The sequence below is a fragment of the Mastomys coucha genome, unplaced genomic scaffold (genome assembly GCF_008632895.1).
Source record: "Mastomys coucha isolate ucsf_1 unplaced genomic scaffold, UCSF_Mcou_1 pScaffold18, whole genome shotgun sequence".
NCBI lineage: Eukaryota > Metazoa > Chordata > Mammalia > Rodentia > Muridae > Mastomys > Mastomys coucha.
In genome coordinates, this window is record NW_022196900.1 from 100,006,007 (window position 1) to 100,013,849 (window position 7,843).

Sequence of the window (7,843 nt, forward strand, 5' to 3'; positions counted from 1 at the left end):
AAAACTTCAATTCAATTGATACAGCCTGCATGGTGGAAGGAGAGAATTGACCCTTGAAAATTGTCCTCTAGAGGCAGGATTTCTGAGTTTGAGGCCAGTCTGGTCTACAGAGTGAGTTCCAGGACAGCCAGGGCTACACAGAGAAACCCTGTCTTGAAAAAAGAAAAGAAAAGAAAAGAAAAGAAAAGAAAAGAAAAGAAAAGAAAAGAAAATTGTCCTCTAACTTCTGTGTTACACACACACTCTTGCACACCAAAAATCAAAAGTCCAAACAAACACAACTTATGCCTTTGCTAAGTATAATGTCTATACTAGAAAACCTGAAGCATTCAGAAGACAAAGGATTGAAAACAGCCAGCCTGGGCGGTTGTCTCACAAGTGTTAAGAAGCTCAAAACCATCCTGGACAAGGCTGGAAAGATGCCTCAGCAGTTAAGAACACTTGTAGCTGGGATGGAGGAATGGATCAGCAGTTAAGAGCACTGACTGCTCTTCCAGAGGTCCTGAGTTCAAATCCCAGCAACCACATGGTGGCTCACAACCATCTGTAATGAGATCTGAAGCTCTCTTCTGGTGTGTCTGAAGACAGCTACTGTGTACTCACATACATAAAATAGATACATTTTTTTAAAAAAGAAAAAGAAAGAACACTTGCTGTTGCTGCAGAAGACCCACGTTCAATTCTTACTCCACATGGCAGATCCTAACCACACGTAACTCCATATTCAGGGGATCTGAGGCCCACTTCTGGCTTTTTAGGACACCAGGTACACATGTGGTACACATACATGGCAAGTAAAACTCTCATTTTCCTAAAAAGATTGTTTTTTTTTTAATTGGGAAAATTTTAATAAGCATCAAATCCACTATACATTGATAATGCAATACTGAAATTGTGAAATTTTAAATATTGTTTTCTCAAAAAACCTTAGTGATTTCTTTTTCCTGGGACACATGGAGACAGAACTAAGCATTCACGAGGCCACTCCAGATTTAGTTGATGCCAGAAATAGTTGCTCACATTTCATCTCTACAGTAAGGTAGATTGTGAACTGCTTGCTTGCATCTCTGAATCTCAGCATAGATTTTGTGAGACAATTCATAGTAATGTCAAATATTTGATGTGCAAACTCAAAAAGCTCTACGTTGGAATTTTGTTTTGTTCAGTTTTACTTCATTGCACTTAATTTGAGGATGCAACAAGTATTTTCTTTCCTAATTCCTTTGAAAAGTATTTCTGCAGTAAAACTTGTCTCTTCTTTACTTATAGCTAGGGTGTCTCCGAGAAAGATTATCAGCTTTGTGGTTGGTTTGCCACTTGGTAAAAATCTATCAAAGCATCCTATTATAATTTGTAAGGAAAAAGAGTTGTTCGTTAAAGACTGTAGGATCAGGAAAGAGGTCATTCTTCTTAGCTAAGCACAAACACTTGGAGCTGGCCGACGCCGGCGGCTCCATTGTGTTCAACTGTCCTGTATGGATGAACAAATGTCTATTTCCGTTGTTGCCAGGCTATGGGGAAGCGGGATGAGCTGCACTGCACTTGTTTGCTGGTCCAATTTTAAGAATTCAAGGGCTTTTTAATGAATTCAACCCACTGATATCCATGTCCCAGATAAAACCAGTTCGAAAGACAAAAACCAGAGCTAAGACTCCATACAACGCAGCACAGGGACATGCCACTAAAAGTCGTTGTCCATCCATAGCTATTGCAGAAATAAAAAGTTTGGAAGCAGAAAAACTACACCATCCAATGACTGAGGCAGTGAGAAGAATTCCTACCATTCCTTGTAAAGAAAGTACTACTGCTGCAAAGCTGGACGACAGGATTATGGGAAGAAGACGATACCCAGGACACTTGCCACACAACCAAATGAGACACCTGTCATACTCATTAAATTAAACAAACTAAACATTCCCAAACATCCAATTGCACTGATCCCGTATACATTGCCAAACTGGATTCTGCCAGCCAGTAACCGCGTGGGCCCCAAAGGCAAGGCGGAACACCACTGGCTCTGCCAAGTGGGTCTCATTCACAACACTGTTGTCAGCTGCCCTGGGATGTGTGTGTGTGTGTGTGTGTGTTGTGTGTAGCATCGTTAGCGGTTTTTTTTTTTTTTTTTTTTTTTTTTTTTTTTTTTTTTTTTTTTTTGCCAAATATGGTCAAAATTGTACCCAACTCTTCTAACAAAGGGGGCTCCTCCTCAAAGCTGTCTCCATGGAATGGTTGTAGTGTTGTTGGAGGATAGGCCTGAGTTGGCTGGCAAATCTGCCCAGTGTATGTCTGCTGTGGTTGCATCATGTCTGGAGGGACAAATCGGCTTTGCGTCGAGTAGTCACAGCCAGCATACTGCTTGCTGTAGGGTCCTCCACTTCCTCCATAGCCATAGGACTGCTGAGATTGCTTGTCGGTGCTGTAGCTTGTCTGGTAGAAACCGCTGTTTAAGTTATCAAAGCCTGACATTGCAAACCATCAAACGCTGCTTAGGCTGCAGCTGCGGCGGCCCCTAGTCATCCCTCAAACTCAGCTCCAGACTCTGCAGTGGACCTGTTGCTAGAGTCACAGCCAGAGGAACTGCTTCTGGGTGTTTTTTGTTTTTCAAGACAGGGTTTCCTCTATGTGGTTCTGACTGTCCTAGAACTCTCTCTGTAGACCAGCCTGGCCTCAAACTCACAGAGATCCACCTGCCTCTACCTCCCGAGTGCTGGGATTAAAGGCACATACCACCATTCCCTGGCTTACCTAAAATCTCTTTAAAGAGTTATTCTAGGACTGGAAAGATGGCTCAGAGGTTAAGAGCACTGACTGCTCTTCCAGAGGTCCCGAGTTCAAATCCCAGCAACCACATGGTGGCTCACAACCACCCATAATGAGGTCTGATGCGAGCGGGGTCGACCTGAGTGAACAGAGTCCTAAATTCAATTCCTAACAACCACATGAAGGCTTACAACCATCTTTACAGCTACAGTATACTCATATACATAAAATAAATAAATAAATCTTTAAAAATAAAGAGTTATTCTAGCTGTGTAGAGTGGCACATGTCTTTAATGCTAGCACTCACTCAGGGGGCAGAGGATGATGAATCACTGTGAGTGTGAGACTAGCCTGGACTACATAGTGAGTTTCAGGCTAGCCAGGGCTACACAAAGAAACCCTGTCTCAAAAAACAAGAACAACAAAAAAAGGCATTCTGGACAAGAATGAAATCCTGACATAAAAACAAACAAATAAATACATAAAAATAGATAAGAAAACTCTTTATCTTCCAAAGTCCTGACTTTTGCTTTCATATGAATAACTAGTTATTAGCCAGGTGAGGTTACAGAAGTGAGGAAAGTAACTGACACAAGCCAGAGGCCATGCTAGAGTCTGGCTACCTCCTTATAGAGACTGGGAAAGGTCCTCAGCCCTGAGCACTCTGCGGCTCCCACCAGGGATCCTTCCCCAAGTCTGATCCTGAAATGGCTCATCTCTGGGCTCCCTTTCCTAATTTGTCCTATCCTGAATGTTTATCTGTTTCCTTTCTGTTGGGAAACTGCTGTTGGATGATGGATGGATAAATGGAAAGATGGACTGATAGGTGTATGGATAAATGGGTGGGTAGGTAGGTGGATAGCTGATGGGTAGATAGATGGATGGATGGATGGATGGGTGGATGGGTGGGTGCATGGAAAGAGCTCCTTAAAGGCCTTAGCAACCCTACAGTGCTTGTGGGTTGCTAAGCACTGTGTCCCAGCAGGTACTTGCTGGGTAGTTGTAGAGAGTCATTAAGAGTAATTTGTGTGTCTGTTCCTTAGGGGAGAGGTTGGTGTGGGGGGACTTGAAGATGGGCCCATTTCCTTCCCCAAGGAAAACCTGGGAAGGTGTCTTGTGCCTCGGGAGTGTGTAATCTGGATCCAGACTGTATCCAGGCAAAGGCACCGAGAATTGACGGAAGTGGTACTGCCCTGTCTTATGGGACACAGGGAATGAATGAGTGAATAAATGAATGTTTTGATCTGGCTATGGGCTCTCTGGGCCTAGTGTCCTTTTCTATAACCTACACTGTGATGAGAGCAAAGGCAGTGAGTCTCAGCTCTCCTCTTACTGTGAAACGTGGGTCAAGTTACTTGGTCTCCCCGACTTCTGTTTTCTATTCTATAAAATGGACAAGGTGCACCATTAACCTCATGTGGCTGCTGTGGGGACTTCGTGGGACCTCAGATTCAGGGCACAATGCATGGAGTATGCCTCCGAGGTCCATTTGGATTTCAGATCGAAGACTGGGAAAGATGCCGGGGACCTGCAGGGCCTGGCATTCCTTCCTTTTACACAGAATGAGAAGCATCCCTCAGGCAACCCCTGCCTGGGGTTCTTCCTGTCTCCTCTCTCTCCATAGCTGCTCTTTGAATTCTATTGAGATTCTTCTGCTGAATTCTCTCTGCACCAGTAAAGGAGAGACAGGGGGCTCGTGCCTCTCCCCAAGGCAGACATAAGTAAGTCCTTACCTAGCTCTGACTGGTTCAGGCTTAAGAAACTTCAGAGCCTTCTGTTTTTGTTGTTCTTTTCTTTGTTTTGAGTCAGGGTTTCATGGAGTCCAGGTTAGGCTCAAACTGAAGGTGACCTTGAACATGTGATTCTCCTGCTCATACAACCCAACTGCTGGAATGGCAGGTATGTGTCGCCACTCCCGACTCTGGATCTACTGAACTGAAAAACCCATAGAGCGTCCTTGTATTTAGCTGTTTAGTCAGAGTTGACCAGGGTGAGCTTGAAGAAAAGTGGGGTTCACTTGCCCCTTACTGCTCAGATGCCCCAGAGGATGTTGGCACCCTCCAGCCCCTTTTCTTGTTCCTTTTCCCTCTCCTTCATGACCTCTACCTTCCTATTCCCAAAGCCTGGATGGGGAGTTCAGTGAAGATGGAGACTCGGGAACTCTGTTCAGTTTCAGATCCATTCCCATGCCGTCCCGTTGTCATGGTAATAAGGATGACCCGAGGGATCTAGAGCAACTGGACCCCTGTGTTTCCTTACAACTTGATCTGAATGCAGAACTGATAGGCTGTGTTCACTGAGTCTCAAGGGAGGCAGCAGTGGTCACAGACCCACTTCAGGGGCTGCTCGGAAGATGATGACTGGGTTCTGCCTCCTGGGACAGGCCGCCTGCAAGAAACCGGAAGATTCAGTATGCCGCTGGCACCCTCTCCTAGAGACCCATAAATAGCATAAGGGATGGGAACGGCGGTCAGGTATTCAGAGGTCAGAGGGAGGGCTTCTCTGAGAAAATAAGACGCGGAGGGCCTAGTCACGGGGGACACGGAGGTGGTCATGGAATCAGCAAAGGGAAGGGACCCCTACACCCTGGACCTTTGCTTGTCTCTCCATCCGCCCACAGCCAAACTCAAGGCAGCCAGCTCCTGTTCCCTGAGTCAGCTGCCACTCTAGCCTGGGCAGTCGGTGACAGTGACTTTCAATCCTAGGGGAGAGAGAGGCCCCCTCTGTGTGGCCTGGAGGCAACTCAATGTCCCCTGAGATATGCAGCTGTGATTTATCTCTCTCTGACACTCCTCCCAGCCGGCTAGGCAGCCGAAGCTTCAATAGACCCAGATTGCTCTGGGATGAGCCCGAGTTCATTCAAGCCACTCAGGGAGAGAAAGGAGCTGTTGATACCAGAAAAGAATGGCTGAGCCGCTGAAAGACTCGGGATATATCCAGACCCAAGAACAGCATCAGGGCGCTGGGGGTGGGGGAGCTGCCTGGATAACGAATTTATTTATCACTCTGACCAGACTGTGTACAAGGCAGTCAGGGACACTCAGTCAGGGATTGTGGATCCTCTGGAGAATCCAGTTTGAGGTCCTGAGAACAAAACCAAACTTTTGGGTCATGCTCCTTGATGAGGCCACAGAGTAGATTTCAACTTCCAAGGGCATCTGAATAAAGCTAAAGAAAGTTCAGGAGAGAGGAGGGTGTCGACATGGCTCAGAGGTGAATTAATGTGTGGACTGCTCTCTTTAGAGGATACATGTGAGAGTCTTAGCACCTATGGCAGACGACTGTGAGCTGCCTGGAACTCTAGCTCCAGGTTTGTCATCTTCTTCTGACCTCCACAGGCACCAGCACTCATGCAAAAGTACACATCGTTAAAAAAAAAAAAAAAAAAGTTAAGGACAGAGTGAGCTCGCCCACGTGTGGCTATATAGAGTACTGCATTCTGAAGCATCTGACCTTGGAAATGGTATTTTTTTTTATTTTCAGAATTAGCTTTTACTTTCCATCCCCATACCCACTCCCAGGTTCCATACCAAGCAGTCGTGGTGGGCTGGTAAGAGGGCTCAGCTGGTGAAGGTTCGAGCCACCAAACCTGATAATCTGAATTTGATCCCTGAGACCAACAAGGTTGAAGGAGACTCCGAACTGGGAAAGTTGTCTTCTGTCCTTCACACCTACTCTGTGGCACACAGACACACATGCGTACACACACACACGCACACGCACACACACACAAAACACACCACATACACACACATATGTACACACACACACAGACACACACACAAAACACACCACACACACATACACATACACACACACACACACACACACAAAACACACCACACACACATGAATATGCACCGACACATACACACCACACATCACACACACATGAATACACACAGGTACATACACACAATGTAATAATACAACAACAATAAAACAATAAAACAATAAAACCCACCCTGGTTGCCTGGTGTGGTGGTGCGCACCTGTAATCCTAGCACTCGGAGGGCTGAGGCAGGTGAATTGATGCCAGTCTGCTCCACCTAGACAGTAAGACCCTGTCTCAAACAAACAAACAAACAAACAAACAAACACCACCCCCCCCATCCCCCCAAACCCTGTCATGGCCTATAATCCCAGCACTAGGAGGAGAAGGTAGATGACTGAAGGTCATCCTTTGGCTGCCTTGAAGGCTCCGAGGCCTTCCTGTGCTAAATCAAAAGGATTCAGAGCTGACAGGGTGGATAGATACACAGATTATGCTGCAAGCTTCTCGGGAGATGAACGATTCCTGTTTCCTTATTTCTGTTGCCGACAGAAACAACACAGGTGAAAAAACAGCAAGGCTTCAATTTTTAAAGACTTGTTTTTATTGGGCTGGAGAGATGGGTCGTCCTTGCTTAAACGCATTGGCAGCTCTTCCAGAGGACCTGGGTTTGATTCCCAGGACCCATGTGGTGGCTCACAACTGTCTGTAACTCCAGTTCCAGAGCATCCAGTGTCCCCTTCTGTCCTCCATGGGCATGTGGGCACATACATATTCGCAGAAAAAAATGCCCATACACATAAAATAAAATAAAAAATTAATGTGTATGTCTGTGGGAGTGTGTCACACATGTATGGGTGTCCACGGAGATGTCTGCCAACACCGCCCCTTCCCCCCACAATTAGTCTCCTTCCTTCCTCCCTCCTTCTCCTACCCTCTCTTTTTCCCTGGGGGTAGGGTGGGGACAATTTATTTAATATTTTGTGGACCTGGGGGTGGACCCAGAACTTTGTACATTCTAGACAGGTGCTCTTTGCCTGAGCCCCATGCCTCAACCACTTTTTGTTTGTTCTCTCTCTCTCTCTCTCTCTCTCTCTCTCTCTCTCTCTCTCTCTCTCCTCTTCTTTTCTGGGCAATTAGATGCTGAAAACTATTCAGGATAACAAAATGAGAGGAGCGACCGCACCAGGAGAGCATCTATAGTTTCTCTCCAAAGGAAAGATTGATTTGAATTTCTAACAAGGCTGAGTCTTCTCTCTGTGGCCACATCAAAGTAGGTCATGAATCTGCTCCCACAGATTTCCCTGTCAG

At 45.9% G+C, this 7,843-nt stretch overlaps 1 pseudogene; it reads right to left on the reverse strand.

The window, feature by feature from the left end:
• Positions 1-1,568: 1,568 nt before the first annotated feature.
• On the reverse strand, positions 1,569-2,466 carry LOC116095794 (annotated as a pseudogene).
• Positions 2,467-7,843: the final 5,377 nt, after the last annotated feature.